Source organism: Rhincodon typus, chromosome 28, assembly GCF_021869965.1.
Source record: "Rhincodon typus isolate 14 chromosome 28, sRhiTyp1.1, whole genome shotgun sequence".
Taxonomy (NCBI): domain Eukaryota; kingdom Metazoa; phylum Chordata; class Chondrichthyes; order Orectolobiformes; family Rhincodontidae; genus Rhincodon; species Rhincodon typus.
The window spans coordinates 12,156,356-12,177,577 of record NC_063359.1 but is presented as its reverse complement, the minus strand read 5'-3'; the positions used below and the strand labels follow the sequence as shown (position 1 = coordinate 12,177,577).

At 39.9% G+C, this 21,222-nt stretch overlaps 1 protein-coding gene across 1 annotated transcript in view; it reads right to left on the bottom strand.

Annotated features, from left to right (window-relative positions):
* Positions 1–21,222, bottom strand: part of LOC109912707 (astrotactin-2-like) — a 1,431,562-nt gene that overhangs the window by 1,331,272 nt on the left and 79,068 nt on the right. The gene's annotated exons all lie outside the window — the stretch shown is intronic.

Here is a 21,222-nt window from a genome sequence, read left to right as displayed (position 1 = left end):
GGGGTTAGGATTCTTCATGTATTCTTCACATTTGCTTCTTAAAACAGGAGTGATGTTTATGTGGTTAATATGATGATAAAAGATCTGCCTCAATTTCTATTTTCAAGTGCATTTTTGCTACTTTTCTCTGGAAGGCCTGTACGCTAAGAGTATTGGCCTAAGTATGTAAGCTTCATGCATGAGCAGGCAGAACAAATGCCTGCAGGTTATTTATTGATCAAAGGAAATTCAGATCAACTCGCTATGGTTCCAAAACAACACACACGTACATTTGTAAGTGTGGAAATAATGGCGAGCCAACAGTTTAGTTCAGGATTTTTTTCAAACTGTGGGTTGCAACTCTCAATGAAGTCTCAGAGGTCACAGAGATTTGCTTGGCCTGCTGTGTTCATCCAGCTCTACACCTTGTTATCTCAGAGGTCACAGTTGGGTTCATAAGCACCACCACCCCCCACCTCTGAGAAGCAATGTGACTGTGCAGAAAATACTGTCCGTTCCAAAGGTTCATAGTCCTGGACCGAGTGGACAGATGGCACCAAGCAGCAAAGGGAGGACAATGAGCCTGAAGTGCTCTTTAACTTCAGAAAACTTTTAGCGGCAAGTCCAAGCAACGAAAGGGACTCATGGCTGGCTACCAGGCCCAAGGCCCATGTCACAACACTTGACAAGAAGGACAAGAAAGTTGAACACTATTTATTTATTTTCATGACTTTGCGCTGAATGTTTTGGTTTATCTTTTTGTGTGTTAAGATGCCACCAGAGAGTGGTGACTCTGTTCAACGTCTCACTGTATTTTGTAACAAAATACATATGATAATATACAAATAAATAAATAAATAGATATAAGAATGAATGAATGAATGGATGAATGGATGAATGAATGAACAAGTGGGCCCAGGATATCTATGCAGAGACAAGAAAATGTAACTCAATGGCAGGGTATTGGGTAAAACCAGGAGATCACGCAGCTAAGCTACAATGGTAATTTACAAGTTCAAATTTTTCTGTGTTTCTGTTACTGTCTGCTTGTTCTAAAGGCTCCTCACTCAGGGCAAGGTGACTTTGCTTGGCAGGCAACAATAACTAGACCAAAAGTACTTCTGGGGTTGGGGTGTGTAAAGAGAAAGAGTGCCTGCCAATTGGCCAACAGAGAATGTGGAGAATTAAGCTGAAGACTACATCAGTGCATAAAATAATACTTTCACAAGATTTTCATATTCATATCAAGCATTGCTGTTTGCTTATCAGTAATAAATGAACTTTAATTGTATACTGAATGCCACAATGCTGCTATATTGCTGTATTGTTTGGTTTTGCTGCCATTTAGAGTCTACTTAATCTTCAAGTGTAAAAATGGGCTTGCATTGGAGAATCTTCATTCATTCCTGGGATGAGAACATCGTTGACGAGGGCAGCATTTATTGCCCAAGAGGGCAGTTACGACTCAACCACATTGCTGTGGTGTCATCACATGCAGGCCAGCAATTTCCTTCCCTAAAGGACATGAGTGAACCAGATGGGTTTTTCCTCCAACAGATTTGGGGTCATTATTATACTTTTCATTACAGATATTTATTGAATTCAAATTTCACCATCTGCCATGGCAGGATTTGAACCCAGGTCCCCAGAACATTTTATGGGTCTGTAGGTTAACGTCTAGTGACATTACCACTAGGCCATCGCATCTCCTGAATAGTTTAGGAAGTACTGTGGAGTGAACAAATGGTATTTAGGTATATTATTCATAAATAAATCACAAGATAGAAATTAACAGGATTAAAAATCAAATAATCCCTGAACCTGGCAACCTTCATGCCAGTGCTCCAAAAGAGGGAGCTGCACTGATTGCAGATGCATTGATTTCAAGCTTCTGGAATCCCGGAGGTAGCAAATGTCGTCTGGCTTTTGGAAAAAGGAGAGAGAAAGAAAACAGGGAACCACAGACCAATTAGCTTTATGTCATGAGGGAGGTAATGCTGGAATGTATTGTTGAAGACATGTTAAGAGCATGGTTGGAAAATCATAATTTCAGGTAAAGTCAATGTGGACTTTTGAAAAGGAAATAGTGTTTGACAATTGATCTAGAAGCATTAAAGATACAACTAGTGGAGTAGATAAGTGGAAACCAGTCAATGCAGTAGAATTAAGTTTTCAAAAAGTAAGAACAAGGAGGTGATATTGAACGTGTAGAAGACAATTGTTAGACCTCAGCTGGAATATTGTGTACAGTTGTGGGCACCACGTTGCAGGAAGGATGTGAATGCATTGGAGCGAGAGTGGAAACATGGCTTACAACAATAGTTCCAGGGATGAAGAACTTCAGTTATGAGGATAGATTGAAGATGTTGGGTCTGCTGTCTTGGAGAGAAGGCAGCTAAGAGGAGATCTGGTAAAGATTTTCAAAATCATGAACGGGCTGGGTAGAGTAGTTGGGGAGAAACTCTCTTCTTTTTAGTAAAAGGAATAATACCAAGTTGACATAGATTTAAAGCGATTCACAAAATACGCAAGGGTAAAGTGATTTAAAACTTTGTTTTTTACTTGGAGTAAAGAATACACTGCCTGGAAGTATGATGGAGGCAGGTTCAGTTGAGGCATAGAAGAGGGCATTGGATGATTATTTGGATAAGAATGTGAAAGGGTGTTGGGGGGTGGGAAGAAAAAAGCAGGACATTGGCATTAGATAATGCTTTTTTAAAAGGCTGGTGCTGAGGCATGGGCTAATTGTCCTCCTGCACTGTAACAAATGATCCTGAGTTCAGCATGATGTTTGTGGAACTATACTATGCATTGCTTTTCACAAGAATAACTGGAAGACATCTTACAAGTAGATTATTGACTGGTTTTCTCAGTATTCTAGGATGTCTGGTGAAACACAGAATCTGTATGGGGTAATGTAACGGGTGAGGCAAACCCACTGAGGTACCAGCAGAATTTTTCTCTTCTAAGACCATAAGACCATAAGATATAGGAGCAGAAATTAGGCCATTCAACCCATCGAGTCTGCTCTGCCATTCAATCACGGCTGATAAGTTTCTCAACCCCATTCTCCCGCTTTCTCCCCATAACCCTTGATCCCCTTGACAATCAAGAACCTATCTATCTCCGTTTTAAATATGCTCAATGACCTGGCCTCCACAGCCTTCTGTGGCGTGAGTTCCATAGATTCACCATTCTCTGGCTGAAGAAGTTTCTCCTTATCTCCATTCCAGAAGGTCTTCCCTTTACTCTAAGGCTGTGCCCTTGGGTCTTAGTGCCTCCCACGAATAGAAGCATCTTCCCAACATCCACTCTGTCCAGGCCATTCAGTATCCTGTAAGTTTCAATTAGATCCCCCCTCATCCTTCTAAACTCCATCGAGTATAGACCCAGAGACCTCAAACGTTCTTCATATGTTAAACTTTTCATTCCTGGGATCATTCTTGTGAACCTCCTCTGAACCTGCTCCAGGGCCAGTATATCTTTCCTGAGATATGGGACCCAAGACTGTGCACAATACTCCAAATGTGGCCTGGCCAGAGCCTTATAGAGCCTCAGAAGTACATCCCTGAGTTTACATTCAAGCCCTCTCAAATAAAAGCAGGGATGTACTTCTTCTGGGCCATAAAGGTCGGAACTATTAATGTACACTTCACCTTCATTGTTGGCTAATTTGCAAGAGGCCAATCCCAGGTAGCATCATTTCTGTTTACTTGTTGACTTGTCTGGTCTGATTACATTGTCCTCTGTACATAGGAGCAGCATCCACATTTTCGTTATTCATAAATAGTTCTTTCCCCTGTCCCCTATAGATAAGGAGGATTTGGTGTAAAGTGGCTTATCCATCACTAGATCTAGGTGCTTGCTAGCACTGCAGAGGAGAAGAAAGGCTCTTGGGTACTTTCTGATCAGCTTCCAATTTTTTAAATACTTGGGGAAAGTGCATAATTGTAGCAGACAAAAAAAGTTGCTGAAAATTCTCATCAGATCTGACACGCTATTTGGAGGATGTGTTTATATTTCCAGTCAAATTTTTCATGAGACCTGAACATTTTATCCATGGATGTGCCAGACCTGCTGAGTATTTCTAGCATTTTATGTTAGTGTAGATGGCTAAAACTGCACTAACTTGTTTCAGAACGTAATTAATGTGATCAGGATTGATTTATGGTGAGATTGATTCAAGATGCATTCCTGTGGACAGTTTCAATCAGATTTTTGATTGATGGAACTAAAGTTGTCTTAACTTGGCATCAATTAACCCATGCCACACTGGCAGGGGAAGCACAGTCTTTTATTGGTGAAGTACAGTAGAAGGAAATTCTCTGAAGAAGGGTCCCAACCTAAAACTGAATCAGAGATAGTAGGAACTGCAGATGCTGGAGAATCCGAGACAACAGGGTGCAGAGCTGGATGAACACAGCAGGCCAAGCAGCATCATAGGAGCAAAAAGACTGACATTTTGGGCCTAGACCCTTCATCAGATGAAGGGTCTAGGCCCGAAACATCAGCCTTTTTGCTCCTATGATGCTCCCAACCTAAAACGTCAGCTTTCCTGCTCCTCTGATGCTGCCTGGCCTGCTGTATTCCTCCAGCTCCACACTGTGTTATCTCTGACTCCAGCATCTGCAGTTCTTGCTATCTCAGAAGTAAATTTATGTTGTTCTTGATGGTGGGAGTAAATAGTATTGACACTAGGTGCCCAAAGTGGGAAGTGTTCTTGTTCCTTATGTGCTATCATCCTTCATCTTGAGTGCTAAGTTCACAAATCATTTGAAATTCACATTTGAAAAAGACAAAATGCTTTGGATACAATACAGCCTCCTTTTTTGTGTGAAGGTTAACTACATTGCTTGTAATTCATTTTGAAATCAGCCAGTTATGAACTAGTACAGTATGACTGGAGTATTCTGTACAAAGATCTCTGACTGGATTCTTTACCATTCCCTCTTCAAAGTTCCCTCTAAGATCCCCCAAATTACACGCTCTGACATTATTATAAAATGGCCTTAAATAATAAACACACACAAGATTTGCAAACAATTGCCCTTTTTAGCTTCATGCCACCCAGTTTGAATTTGCACTAATTGAACAGGAGGTCAGTTGCGCAAGAACCCTGCATAAAATGGATTTGGGTGCCTTGGATTGTAAATTTAATGCTTAAATATCTTACAGTCTATATATGTAAGAAAGACGACCTGTATAATTCACTCAGAGATAGTAAGAACTGCTGTTGCTGGAGTCAGAGATAACACAGGTCCCGACCCGAAACGTCAGCTTTCCTGCTCCTCTGATGCTGCCTGGCCTGCTGTGTTCCTCCAGCTCCACACTGTGACCTGTATAATTGTTGGCTTTGTCTATCAGTATAATTAGAGACTTAATTAATTTTGTCTGTCAACTTGCAGAGGTGAACGTGGATTTGTGGGATTGGAATGTATAATTGAGGAATAAGAAAACAAGTCAAACTTAAAATATTTAGGCATGGAGGGTCAGTATACTGATATAATACCTCAAATCTTCACTGAAGATTTGTAGTGTAGATGCAGTGCATTTCAAAAGTTATTTAGTTAAGAATCTCATGAGAACTGCAACATTAATTGAATTGGAAAATTTATTTGAGTTGCAATTCAAATTAGATATCACTCTTCAAGAAAAATGGTTAATTATAGGTAAGAGGTATGGTTAGTAAGTTTGCAGATGACACCAAAATTGGAGGTACAGTGGACAGCGAAGAAGGTTACCGCAGAGTACAATGGGATCTTGATCAGATAGGCCAATGGGCTGAGAAGTGGCAGATGGAGTTTAATTTAGATAAATGTGAAGTGCTGCATTTTGGAAAGGCAAATCAAGACAGGATTTATACACTTAATGGTAAGGTCCCGGGGAGTGTTGCTGAACAAAGAAACCTTGAAGTGCAGGTTTATAGTTCCTTGAAAGTAGAGTTGTAGGGAGATAGGATAATGAAGAAGGTGTTTTGTATGCTCGCCTTTATTGGTCAGTGCATTGAGTGTAGGAGTTGAGAGGTCATGTTGCATTATACAAGACATTTGCTATTGGAATACTTCTTGCAATTCTGGTCTCCTTGCTATAGGAAGGATGATATGAAACTTGAAAGGGTTCAGAAAAGATTTACAAGGATGTTGCCAGGGTTGGAGGGTTTGAACTAACAGGGAGAAGCTGAAGGCTGGGCCTATTTTCCCTTGATTGTTGGAGGCTGAGGGGTGACCTTACAGAGGTTTATAAAATTATGATGGACATGGATAGGGTGAAAAGACAAGGTCTTTTTCTCTGGAGTGGGAGAGTCTAAAACTAGAGGACATAGGTTTTAGGTGAGAGGGGAAAAATTTAAAAGGAACTTAAGGGGCAGAAGGTGGAGTGTGTATGGAAATGAGGTGTCACAAGAAGTGGTGGAGGATGGTACAACGATAACATTTAAAATGCATCTGGATGGATATATGAATAGTGAGGGTTTGAAGGGATAAGGCCAAATGTTGGCAAATGGGACTGGATTTATTTAGGATATCTAGTCGGCATGGACGAGTTGGACTGAAGGGTCTGTTGCTGTGCTGTACAGCCCTTTGACCTATGACTGTAAGGTGCTACTAAGACATAATAGCAGAGATTGAGGATAGAATAATGGGCAGAAATCAGATAACAGAAATAAGGTCACTTGTGGGCTAGCAGGGTGTAACTAATGGAGCACTGTGAGGATCACAGCACTTGGGCCTCAGTTATTTGCAAGTTATGTCAATGATATAGTTCAGAGAAGTGAATGCAATTTATTCAGGTTTGTTAACAATACAGATATGGACAGTAAAATTAAGTATAAGGATCATGTCAGAAGTTGCAAAGGGATCTAGACAAGTTATGAGAATGGGTAGGAACAATGCAAATGGATTATGTTGTGGGTAATCATAAAGTTCTTCACTGAAGAAGGAAAAGTAGAAAAGTAATTTTTAATTGCAGAAGGAACCTTGCGCGCTTGGACAAAATTCACAAATACTAGAGGAAGAAATCTACAGAGAATCTTGTATAGCCTTGCAGCAGAAAGCAATCGGCAGAGTTCGTTTGGAAAGCTATAGGAAAGCGGTTTGGTATCTGCCTGGACCAGGAGCTGAGGCAGCCATAGCGGTGAGGTCTGTAAAGAAAAGGTAGAAGGTTGCATAACCAAAAAGATAATGGAAAGATCCCAAAAGAAGCTTACGTTGGAGGGTAAAAGTGAATTCTAATCATGCCTTTTGGGTTCGCCCCTAAGGAATGAATGAACCTTATCATAATGAAGCATAATGGGGCAAGAAGCAACGAGGAAACCAAATGATGTGCCACCCTTTATTACAAAAAGATTGGAGTATGAGACTGAAGAAGTCATCTTTCAATTTGGATGACATCTGGAGTACTGTGTGCAGTTTCAGTCTCCTTACCCAAGGGAAGATATATTTGCCTTAGAGACAATGCAACAAAGGTTCACGAAGACAAATTCCTGTGATTATCTTCTGAAAAAAGATTAATTAGTGCTATGATCCCATTAGGGACTGCTAACATTGAAACAAAAAATCAAACACCCAGTAATTAGATCAACAGAAATACAACATAAGATATTACTTGTTTTTAAAAGGACATAAACTTTACTGTATCTAAAAAATAAATATAACAAGCACTATTAACTTAAAAGTATAGTTTCTTTGTTTCTAATTTTCCCTCCAGGATTTCCTTTATACATTATGATAAGGTTCATTCATTCCTTAGGGGCGAACCCAAAAGGCATGATTAGAATTCACTTTTACCCTCCAAGGTAAGCTTCTTTTGGGATCTTTCCATTATCTTTTTGGTTATGCAACCTTCTACCTTTTCTTTACAGACCTCACAGCTATGGCTGCCTCAGCTCCTGGTCCAGGCAGATACCAAACCGCTTTCCTATAGCTTTCCAAACGAACTCTGCCGATTGCTTTCTGCTGCAAGGCTATACAAGATTCTCTGTAGATTTCTTCCTCTAGTTTCAAGTCTTCCAGCTCCTTTTTCCTCATGAAATCCAAACTGAGACAGACCCATGACTGCATTCTCTGCGGTAAATAATGAACTGCCTGTATTTCTTAACACAAAGTGCAAACCTAACTATGATCTCCTGTTCTCTGAATCTCGTGCAGCGCAGCAACTCCAGAGGAAAACTGTCTGTTCCCAAATTAAACTTCTTACTTCTGGGCGGCAAAGATACACAAGTAAGATACACACCTAACCAAAGGTCCACCATGAATCACTACCCCTACAGCAATGTGGCATGATTTGGGATGGTTCAAATAGAATGCGAACAAATAATTTTACCTTCAACATAATGGTGGTTCTGTAAGAATAATTTCTCTCTCTAATGGCGTTTAATTAATTTCTTTCCCAGAATTGTGATTTTTAGTTTATTTTCTGGAGATAACAATAGACAGACTGGCTCCAAAATAATTAAAAATTCTGAAACAATCACTTTTTTCATTTTTCATTTGTACGATAAACTCTGGTTAGTTTTTAAGTGTAATTAACTCCAAGTTTATTGGATTACATTTATTTAAATGTTGCTTCTCTATCTCTAAATTACTGGTATTTTACTACATTTAAAACTTGAATTCTTAAAAGTGATGTTATAACACATGAATTATGAGCTGGTTATTTACATCATGTTGGGGGGTCAGTTAGTTCACTTGGCTGGATGGATGGTTTTCAATGCAAAGTAGCACCAGCAGCGCAGTTTCTATTCCTGTACTAGCTGAGGTTACAATAAAGGTCCCACCTTATCAACTTCACCTTTTGTCTGAGGTGTGGTTAACATCAGATTAAACCACCAACAGTCATTTCTCTCTAACGAGAGAGTGGCCCAATGGGGACTTTACCTTTGCCTTTTTTTCACGCCATAGATAAGTTCAATATTTCCCAAACTGTAGAATGAAAAAGTGGTCTCAGAGAAACATATGAAATTCTGAAGGGATATAATTCATAGATTCTAGAACAATATGGAGTTTAGAACTTGGGAGGTGTAACCTCATAAGGGATTGGCCATTTAGACTGAGATGAGGCTGTAGATTTTTTTAGTTGCCCACCCCAGGGAAGTGTTCATTCCCAGTTATTGAGGATGCTTTTTGATTCCATTGATACTGAGGGAAATTAAGGGATACAGGAGAGTGTGGGAAGGTGCAATTATGACTGATATTCAAAATGAGTAATGAAGCAAACTAAAAGGCCTAGATCACCTTCTTTTGATCCTATTTCTATGTTCTTATTTGCCTATTTTCTTTTTCTCTCAATATAAAATCCGTTGAAATAAAGGTAACAATTTGAAAACAAGATATTCAATCCAACCAGTGCATTGTGGCTGTTTACTCTTCACATCAAACAGTCTTATCTAGTAAAAACCTGCCTTGTTTCCATAGCCCTTCAATCCCTTTACCTTCATCGTTTATCTAAACTTGAAAGTTGACATAATTCCAGCCTCAGCCACTCAGTCAATTTGACAGCTTCATAATTTCTGCAAAGACATTCCTCTTGCTCAATGTTTTAAATGTCTTACATTTAATTTTCTAACTATGGCCTTTCAATTAATCTACTCTGCATCATTTTTTTTCATAATTGAAGAAACATATATTACTCCACGCATTGGTCTATTAATAAAACCTCAGGCTTGAAGTCTTTCTCACAAATATATTTTCCTCGAATAAACTCATTCAAGGTGCAATATCTTCGGTGCGCACTGCATTACTGTGCACAGATTTTTAACTGAAGTCTTAGGATAGGGAATAGACTTATCACTGCCACAAAGCTTTTACAGAGCTAAAACCCAGGATTCTATGAATTTCCTTTCTAAAACTCATCAATCTCAGGTTCAAACTTTAATGTTCTGTGGAGTGGAATCCCCAAGTACTTCGGTTAAAACTGCTGATATACTTAAAATTAGTACAGAATTGCTAATTTTATTTATTCAAAAATGCATTCCCTCACACATATTGATGGAATTTCATCTGACTATCTTTAGTCTATTCACCCTTTTGATCAATGTTTCATGGTACCCTTTCTCTTCTAAAGAAATAACAATTTTCAATCTTCTGCAAAGGTCTGCAGTGATCCTTTGGGCATATCTCAAAATTACTGACAGACAATGAACACAGCTGACCCCAGAACTGAGCTTTGTTAGACAACACTACTCAGTACGAATCACCGAGAAATTCCCTTATCTCTGACTAGGTTTCTTGCTTTATTTCCAAATTCTAATTACACGTCCTCCCCTTAATCTTACTTTGTATCCCATGCGGTACCCTGTACATCATATTTCCTCCCATCTACAATGACTTGAGCTCCTCTAAGAGTACAAACATTCCTTTGGAAATCCTTCCAGCTATTAATAACTATTTTCAATTTATCGAGCTATCTGGTAATTTCACGTTTAATTAAAGAGGTGTCCCTACTGCTGGTGTTACTCTATCTATCTGCATTATCCGTGTGCCAGTACTTTTTAAAAAAAGTCCATTTTTAACACAGGATCACTGCCATCAAGCAGGATAAGGAATCCTCACTGAGGTTCCTCCCCTATATCCCAGACAAGGAATGCTGACGCCAACTGTAACATTGAGATTGACTGATGGAGACAAAGACTTAACATAAGAATTTTTATTCTTAATTCGCAGACACATACCATACAATTCAGTTAAAAACCTGGCTGAGATTGCTTCCAATTGCAATGGATAGTTGTGGAATATTTTGTCAGAATTATTTAGAAAGTTGTGGAAGGTAAAAGGTGACAGCTAACTTACCAAGCAATTGAACAATTATGTACATCCTCAAAAAACTTGATTTTAATGTTTTCATCTGAAGAGAATTATATTCATAATCTTATATAAGTTTCATTATGAAACGCAAGAAGCTACTAAGATCATGCATTTGAGGTGGGAGGGATCAGGATTTCGGCGCCACTATTTGAACCCAAATATCTTCTTTCTTATATACTGATTAGAAAGAGAGACTCATGTGTGCTACTTAAGATTACTAAATCAACTCAAGACAGTTTTCACTTCAGTGTTTCCTGTTCCTGATCGCTCCCTTCCAAAAAATACCTTGCCTTCCATGTTGAGTTTATCTTTCAGCACCTCTGCGCAGACTATTTATCTTCCTTGGGATGACTCACTGAGAAATAAAAGTGAAGATAGTCCAACTCGAAACTCCAAGATTTGAGAGGTTTTTATCTCATTATTACTCATATTGAGCAAATGGCTTTTAAACTCTGCTATTTGGAAGATTAAAGGCTGGAGGACAGAAGAGAATAATGTCACCAAAGTCCTACCAGACCTCATTAGAGTGGCAACTGGTGGTTTAATCTGAAGGCCACCACACATTAAGGCAAGCAGAGAAATTGAGAAGGAGAGTTCTTCATGGTAACCTCAGCCAGTGTGGGAACTGAATGCACATTGTCAATGTAACTTGCATCACAAACCAGCATCCTGCCAACTGAGCTAACCAATCAATTATTTCAGAAAGCTTATTGATCCAACACCAAAAACTCAGACAGATTTACATTGTGGTGGTTGCATAAATCGTTATCTTAAGGTTGCAGGAACAGCAACTCATATTCCGCTTGGGAACCCTGCAGCCCAATGGTATCAATGTGGATTTCACAAGCTTCAAAATCTCCCCTCCCCCTACCGCATCCCAAAACCAGTCCAGCTCGTCCCCGCCTCCCTAACCTGTTCTTCCTCCCACCTATCCCCTCCTCCCACCTCAAGCCGCACCTCCATCTCCTACCGACCAACCTCATCCCGCCCCCTTGACCTGTCCGTCCTCCCTGGACTGACCTATCCCCGTCCTAACTCCCTACCTACACTCACCTTTACTGGCTCCATCCCTGCCTCTTCGACCTGTTTGTTTCCTCTCCACCTATCCTCTCCTCTATCCCTCTTCTATCCGCCTCCCACTCTCTCCCTATTTATTTCAAAACTCCCTTCCCCTCCCCCTTTTCTGATGAAGGGTCTAGGCCCGAAACGTCAGCCTCTCTGCTCCTATGATGCTCCTTGGCCTGCTGTGTTCATCCAGCCCTGCACCTTGTTGTTAAGATATGCTGTTTGGTTAGAACAATAGGTTGAAGAGAAAGATTGTCGCAGGTGATTTGTAATGTGAAACCATTTTCTTTTGTCACTGGAAATTGGATGTAGCAGCTCAAGGTGGTAACTCATCACCACCTTCTCAAGAGCAATTAGGGTTGGGTAACTAATACTGGCCTAAACGTTGTAAATCAATAAATAAACAAAAGGTAATGGAGAGCAAATTCTTTTTGCCTCATATTCTGCATTTTAAAAAAATCAGACAAACAAGCTTTAAGGGGAAATGGTTTATATGGAAAAATAGGGAAGCTGAGAAGAGGAAGAATGCTGCAAGAACTTGGATGAAACATGGTCCGCAAAACAGAAACATGCACACAATTTGCACTACTCACAATTTAATTGTGCCAACTTAAATAAGACTATTAAAGGACTTGTTTAAACTAATGCAAAATGACATCAGCTGTGTATCTTTAGCAGCTAAGTTACTTTTAGCAGAAATCCTCACTAATTAGGAGATACGTTGAAACAATAATCTGAACCAAGATTTTCCAATTCAAATTTCTACCAATTTGCCAAGCACACAATCTTTTAATGATGATTTCAGCAATGATTTAAAAGCAATGCTATGATGCTCCACCAATCAATCTGTTGGCTTTGCAATTCAAAGCATCAGGGTCCTCAATAGCAATCAGAAAATTAAAAAGGTACTCCAGAGATTTGGAAACCTACTATTTCAATGCAGTGAAGCACTCAACTTTCATGATTTCATTCACCACCATATGTTACTCGAGGATTAGTATTCAGGGAGGCATATGGAAAATTGACCAGGAATCTGCACAAGATGATGGACAAATCTGATCAAGGCCCATTACTGCCCCATCAGTTTACTTCTAATCATCCAAGAAGTGATAGATGGTGTGGAGGACAGTGTTACCAAGTAGCGATTACTCAGTAATAACCAACTTGCTAATGGTGAACTTGGGGTCCACAACAGCCAATTGGTTCCAGACCTCATTACAGGCTTGGTCCAAACATGGACAAACTAATCAAATCTTTGAGGTGAAATGAGAGTAAGTGGCCTTGACATCAGGCTGATGAGTGAATGTGACCAGACAATGGGAATGGAGGGGGCCAATGCAAGTTTGCAGCCAATCATCAAACCTCAGAAGTTTCACAGGGCAGTAGCCTAGCCCAACCATCTTCAGCTGCTTCATCAATGACCTTCCCCTGTGACAAGATCAGAAATGAGAATGTTTGCTGATAAATGCAAATTGTTCTGCACCGGTTGCAACTCTCAGATCACGAAAACATCCAAGCCTCAGGCAGCAAGGCCAAGGACACAGTCAGGTTTGGACTAATAAATGGCAAGTAATGTTTGTAACATATACGTACCAGGCAATGACCATTTTCAATAAAACCTTAGCCCCTTGACATTTAAAAGTATTAACCATCGCTGACTGCTTCCATCAAAATTTTGGGGCTGCCATTGACCAGAAACTGAATTGAACCAGCCATATTAAATAGCCTGACACAATCGCAGGTCAAAGGCTGGAAATTTGAGGCAAATGTCTCATCTCCTGATTCTCCAAAGCCTGTCCACCATCTACAAGCCACAAATCAAGAGTTTAATGGGATACTCCGCACTTGCCTGGATGAGTCCAGTTCCAACAATACCAAAAATCTCTGCACCATTCACAACAAAACAGCATTGAAAATGAATTAGAGCATTCTAAGTGAATGATACACTTTTCAGATGCAACTGAATTTTCCAAAATAAGGATGGAACATAATTTACCAATCAAAAGTACAGTTTTGATTAATATTTAAGCAGCTAAGAGTTTTTGCCTGAAGCACTTTATACTATTGGACTGGTAAAGCAGACAGACATTCCACACAAAGCATTTTAGCAGAATAAATAACTCCCTGAACTTAAAAAGAGATTAGAATCCTATTAAAGGAGTATTTATTTCTTGTAGCTTATTAACTCTTCTCAGGCACAAACCACTTCATTGCTTTGGGCAAAGAAACACAAAAATAAAATAGAATTCATTGAACAGTTTAGTAAACAAAATCATTCAATTCTGTCTCTGGTGTCCCATGTTACTTGAATTAAAAGCATTTTCCAATGAGTGGATTATGAGCATAAAGTCTATTGGGTTCCTGCATGATCATTTTTCGGTATTTGTAATTGTCTGATGGCAATTACTTTTTTTTTAAACTTAAAGAACAGGTCTGAACACTGCCATCCCAATGATTTCATGTGGAAATACATTGAATTTCACAAATACTAATGTAATGCACAGCACAGTTGAATGACTACAAGCTGGTGGTGAGAGTAGAATTTTTTTTATCTCTCGATGTACTGGTTTGTAAAATTATACTGTGTTTGCTCAAAGAACACCAGTCATTTTCCAAAATTGGAAAATTTCAAACATGAATATGGCTGAATCCTCAAAAGAGTGGCCATCGCAGCTGGACTGCCACACCCGTCTAGCTTTTGTTAACACTACATTTACAGTCAGTATTTCTGAACTGGACATCTGAACCAGCCTCCTTCAGAAACATGGAGTGTACCTGATTCCTGTGTCCATGCTTGTAGCACTGGATCATCAGAGTTGTCCAAGCCATGCACCTTTTCTACTCCACTAGCTGGATATTCCAAATATGAAAATATGAACAAGGAGCAGGGGTTGACTATTCATCCCCTTCAGGTTACTCTGTCATTCAATCAGATCCAACTATGACTCAAAATCCACATTCCCGCCTCGCCTTAACACCCATTCACTCCCCTGCTTCTTAAGAATCTATCCACCGCTACATTAAAAAAAAATTATGCTCATGGTGGATTTTCAGGAAGGCAGTTCCAAAGACACTCAAACACCTGAGAGAAAAGAAAAAGTTTCCCCTATCTCAGTATAAAATGGGTGACCTCTGATTTATAAATAGTGACCCTTATTTCTACCTTCACCCATATCCTCTCCAGATCTACCCTGTCAATATGCCTCAGGATTTTAGATGTTTCAATCAAGTCTTCTCTGACTGTTCCAAACTCCTGCAGACACAAGTCTCACCCATCCAACCTTTCCTCAGTAGAGCACCTACCTGTTCCAGGTGGGAGTTTAGTAAACTTTCTCTGAGCTGCTTTCAACTCATTTGTATCTTTCTTTAAATAAAGTGACCAATGCTGTGGACAGTACTACAAATGTGGTCTCACCATGCCACAGAATCATACAGTATGAGAGAGGCCCTTCAGCCCATAGGGTCTGTACTGCCAAAAATATAAATAACTTCACTACTCCCACTTTCCTACACTCAGCTCATAGCCTTGAATGTAATGACACTTCAAGTGTTCATCCATGTAATTTATCAGGAATGTGAGATGACCTGCCTTAACTACCCTCCCAAGCAGTGCATTCCAGACTCCCAACACCCAAATCTTTCCTCAAATTCCCTCTAACCCTCTTGCCTTTTACTTTAAAAATGTGATCCCTTGTTCTTGACTCTTTGGCTAAAAGGACCAGCTACTTTCTATTCCTCCTGCTCATGCCCCTCACAATCATATACACCTCTATTAGGTCCCCTCTCACCCTTTCTCCCCTTATAACTGAATCATCACAATAATTAATAACATTCGATCAGAATCATAGAATCCCTGCAGAGTGGAAGCAGGGCACTTGGCCCGTCAGGTCCACCCTGCCTCTCTGAAGAGCATTCCACCCATACCCACCACCACCACCCCCCCAAACCTTATCCCTGCATTTCCCATGGCTAACCGACCTAGTATGCACATCCCTGGACACTACGGGCAATTTAGCATGGCTAATCCACCTACCCTGCACATCTTTGGACTGTGGGAGGAACCAGAGCACCTGAAGGAAACCCATGCAGACATGAAGAGAATGTGCAAACTCCACACAGACAGTCACCCGAGGCTGGAATCAAACTCGGGTCCCTGGCGCTGTGAGGTGGCAGTGCTAACAACTGAGCCACCGTACTGCTTTCCTAAGTTCTTGCTATGACTGCATACAAGGCCTTTGCTTTGCAATCTTCTATCTTTTAGATAACATGCTTTCTATTTTTCCTCTCAACCTGGACAATTTCATATTTTCCACAAAGTACTCTATTTACCAGATCTTTGCCCACTCATTTAATCTAACTATATATTTTTGCAGCCTTCTTATGTCCACATCATAACTTAGTTTTCTATCAATCTTTGTGTCAATAAATTTTTCAACCATACTTCAGCACCTTCATCCAAATCATTGATTTAAAAAAAAAATGGCAGCCCACCACAGATCCCTGTTGCACACTACTCTTTACATCTTGCCAACCTCAAAAGTATCTCTTCTTTGCTTCCTGTTTCTCTATCCATGCCACGATGCTAGCATTGCACCCTGAGTTTTCATTTTCTTCAGAAAACTTTGATGTGGCACTTTATCAAATATCTGCTGGAAATGTAAGTACATCCATCAGTTCCCATTTATACACAACTCATTATTTTCTCAAACAAAAACCTTCAATAAATTGGTTAAATTGTGATTTCCCTTTGACAAACGCATATTGTCTCTGCTAGATTACCTTAAACTTATCTAAGTTCCCTGCTATAACTTATTCAGGAACATCTTTTAACATTTTCCCTTTGACAGATGTTAGGCGAAATGGCCTGTAGTCTCCTTCTCCTCCCTTTCTTCAATACCCTCCCATAAAATCGAAACTTTTTCAACCCTAGGAAGTTTTGGAAAATTCAAAACAATGCATCAACTATCTCTTCTTTTAAGGATCTGTTTCCATGTTGTATAACTCTGTGACTCTATAAGAAACTCTTTTTTAAGACCCCAGCATGAAGTCTATCAGGACTGGCACAATTGCCAACCCTCAGCTTCAACAATTACTCAGTACCACTTCTCTGGTGATTGTAATTCTCCTGAGTTCCTCCCTCCTTTCCATTTCCTGATTTATAATTGCTTCTGGGATGTTACTGGTATCTTTAACAATTGCTACTAATGTTTTCCCCTTTGACAGATGTTAAGCTAACAGGTCTGTAACTTACTGGTTACTGTCCTTCCCTTTTTCAATAAAGGAGTTACATTTGCTATCTTTAATCTTTTGGAAAATTTCATCAATTCATCGTATTACCCGCTGAAGTTGATACCAGGCAAGTCAAATTCCAGAGTGAAACCTGGCTTGAAAGATTATAAGTTTTGCTTTTGGTAACCATGGTGGTTAATCATTGAATATATTCACAAAAGGCTACCAATGTTGCTGAATTAAAAAAAATGTATATTGTGCAGAAGAAAAATATGCTAAATATAAATCACATAATTTAGAAATATAATCAGCAAAAATAAAGATTCAACCTATTTCACAGCAATATCCTTTACAGATATGTAATCCAGAGAAATATCTCTCCTATAAATTCCTTTTTTTTATTTAACTGATGATTTCCAGTAGTGTTCCCTAGAAAGACATCTTTTCAGTTCTGAGGGTCTAGATTCCATTTCAGTTCTGACAACTTAAACTTCCAGACAACTCTCACAGCCTGGACACTCCCTTAAACTAACAAACCGCCTTTATGCTCAGCTGAATCTTATCATCTAAGTTGAAAGCTGTTTCTTCTGAACTCAAATGACTAGTGGCCCTGGTTGGTTTTTCTATGTGTTATAAAGATTCAACTTTGTAAACACTTAAAAATCCAAACTCCCAAATAATAATAATGTAATGTAAATCCATCACAATCAACTATCTCACAAGCCATTTCTTTTAAGATGCATTTAAGATCTTTGGGAAACTTAAATAGCTTTTCAATTAATATGTGTGATATAAGTGGATGGGGTGGTTGGCAGAATGGGAAAACGGTTACAATTGCAGGTGGTTGTGTTAGGTCTGGTCCATATGTGGGTTGGGTGTGGGATGAGGGGGAGTTGCAGAGTCAGAGGTAGTTAAGAGTTGGGATGGACATTGGAGGATGGGAGGTTGAAAGGGTCAGGAGTGGGGAATCAATGACCAGTAGGGAGTGGGTTGGTGAGCAAGGCGAGCTGAGGGCCAGGGAATGTGTGGGGAGTTGTTTGCAGTTTCAGGGAGTGGGTGAGGAGGCAAGAAGGGTCAGAAGGGTTGAGGTAACTTGTGTGGTTACCCAGGAATCTGAAATTGCATTTTTCCATCTCACGTTTCCTGGATAATCAGCCAAGAAATGAGTAAGATATCCATGAAGCAGAGTCAGAGATGTTTTTGGTTGTTTCTGGATGCAGGTGATTTTCTATCAGAAGTTCATACTTTCCAAGAAATATCGGTGTAGTCACCGCATCAAGGCACCCAAGTGGTTCTGATGTTCATTTCTGGGGCTATGTCCAGTCTCTGGCCATTTGCAACCCAGAACAGCTTGTCCAAGGTATAAGTTATTGTCACTAACATAGTAGTGAAAAGGACTCCCACAAAACTTGTGAATGCTGAGCAAGGTGGTTTGATCACAAAGGGATTGGTCAGCTACCATGCTGCTTTTAGTTAAAATATTCCATGAAATGTGACACCAAAACATACAGACTAGCAAGTTATAGATTCATAGCATCATAGAGATGTCTAGCACAGAAACAGATCCTTTGGTCCAATTCATCCATGCTGACCAGATATACCAAATTAATCTACTCCCATTTGCCAGCATTTGGCCCATATCCCTCTAAACTCTTCCTATTCATATACCCATCCAGATGCCTTTTAAATATTGTCATGGTACCAGCCTCCATCATTTCCTCTGGCTTCATTCCATAAATGCACCACTCTCTGTGTGAAAACATTCCCCTTACATCCTTTTCAAATCTTTCCCCTCTCACTTTAAACCTATGCCTTTGAGATTTGAACTCCCTTATCCCGGGGAAAAGACCTTGACTATTCACCCTATCAATTCCTCTCATGATTTTATAAACTGCTATCAGGTCACCCTTCAGCCTCTGATGCTCCAGGGAAAATTGCAATGCTTGATTTGCTTTTCACTTTTGGTATTTACCAATACCATTTGAGGCATTAGGCCTTGCATTATAAATTAGCACCTCTGGGATCCAGATGGCAAAAATATCAAAGTTTATCGTTCCTGATGTCTATCTAGCAACCTCTGTTAAAAATGTATATGAGGAAGTCAAAAGAGGAGAAAGAATCAGATTAAGCTGTGATGGGGGTCAAAGAGATTCCTGACACAGTCTCTGACTTGAGTATGAGGATCAGCAACTTGGGTAACATAATAGCAGTCGGTCAATACTCTTGGAATTGAATGTTCAGAAAAGGACGGGAGCAAATTCAGGAATTCTTTTCCATCACAAAACCAGCAGCTGCATTTGGTGACACTAAAAGGCAAGATATACAGTTTTACGTTAAAAAAAAACTTTCCTGGCTTAATCTGTTGAACACTTCTCAAAAGCAGCGAAGCTCATATTCATATTAGTTCCACTTCAATATCATTTCCCAAATTAACTTCCCATGTTCAGAAACATCAATACAGATCTTTTCCTTTAAATCCCAAAATGATTTCTGATGTAGAATGTTCGTCTTCATCAACAATGACTGATAGCTCAATCACAGAGGGGGATAATCATTGATTTTGCACTAAATCGTGCTGCGTTAAGACAGAATGCAACAAAATTCAGTAAGCAAGCCACAGCAATTCTATTTGCTTGTGATGAGCTGTCAATTTTAATCTTGCTTCTGCAAAATTTCTCCACCCTAATGACATGCCGGGAGCAAATGAAAAGACACAAGTTGGCAGTACAAAACAATACTGAAGGATGGAAAATAAGTCATTTTCTAAACACAGATTTTATTTGCTATTAGGAGGAGGAAGTATGCACAGCTTAGACCACTTTAAAAATCTGCCGACACAGAGGAGAAGGGAATTTTTTTAATTCAAGTCACAGAAACAGCGATCAGAACAAATGACTGAAAGCTTAGTCGAAGAAATAAGTTTGAAGAAGTACAGTTTAAATGGTTCTGTGGTCCAGAGCTCTCTACCTCTGGGCAGAAGATCTGTGGTCAAATCCCACTTGCCCCAGAGATTTGTCACAATATAACCACACAGGTTGGTCAAAAATAATATTAAGACGCATCATAGAGAGGTCACGGTGCAAAGATTTAAGAAGGGAATTGCAGAGCTCAGGGCTTAGATATTAGAATGAATGCATGCCATTGCAAACAAGGATGAGAATTAGGGATGGACAAGAAATCAGAATTGGAGGAGAGCAGAGATGTCAGTGTGTTGCTGAAGGAGATTCCGTGTTTAAGGAAGGATGAAGTCATAGAGAGATTTCAAAACTAGGTTGAATGTTTAAAAATTGAGACATTGCTGCACCAGGAGCCAAGGGAGATCAGGGAGCACAGGAGTAATTGGTGAGGAGTTCTCAGAGCAAGTTAGGATCAGAATAACAGAATGAATTTCAGTTCAGAGAAGCTATCAGATGGTTGAACATTGACTCTTGAGGTACCAAAGGCATAGATGAGGGTTTCAGCAGTAAATGGGCTGACAATACATGAGTTGCACACAGTCCCTGAGAATAAAAAAAAACCGTTAATATGAACCACGAGAAAAATTACATCAAGTAGCTACTGTATTGCCAGCAAAATGTTCACACAAGTAGTCAGTTTCAGATCCGCTTGATTACGGATATCACAAGCCAGTGATTTTAAGGAAAATTGCCTTTCATCCCAGCAGATCATTGCTCACTCCACTTGCTGTTTACTGTACAGTATAAAGGTTTCAAAATTCTTTGTAATGTCCCTAAGAGATGAAACATCACGTTTTTACCTTAAATTCCAAATTATACACATTGCCAAACCAACAGTAATATGCTCAGAGATAGTAGGAACTGCAGATGCTGGAGAATCTGAGATGACAAGGTGTAGAGCTGGATGAACACAGCAGGCCAAGCAGCATCAGAGGAGCAGGAAGGCTGACGTTTCGGCCCAGATCCTTCTTCAGAAATAGGGGAGGGGAAGGGGGTTCTGAAATAAATAGGGAGAGAGGGGGAGGCGGATAGAAGATGGATAGAGGAGAAGATAGGTGGAGAGGAGACAGACAGGTCAAAGAGGCGGGGATGGAGTCAGTAAAGGTGAGTGTAGGTGGGGAGGTAGGGAGGAGATAGGTCAGTCCAGGGAGGATGGACAGGTCAAGGGGGCGGGATGAGGTTAGTAGGTAGGA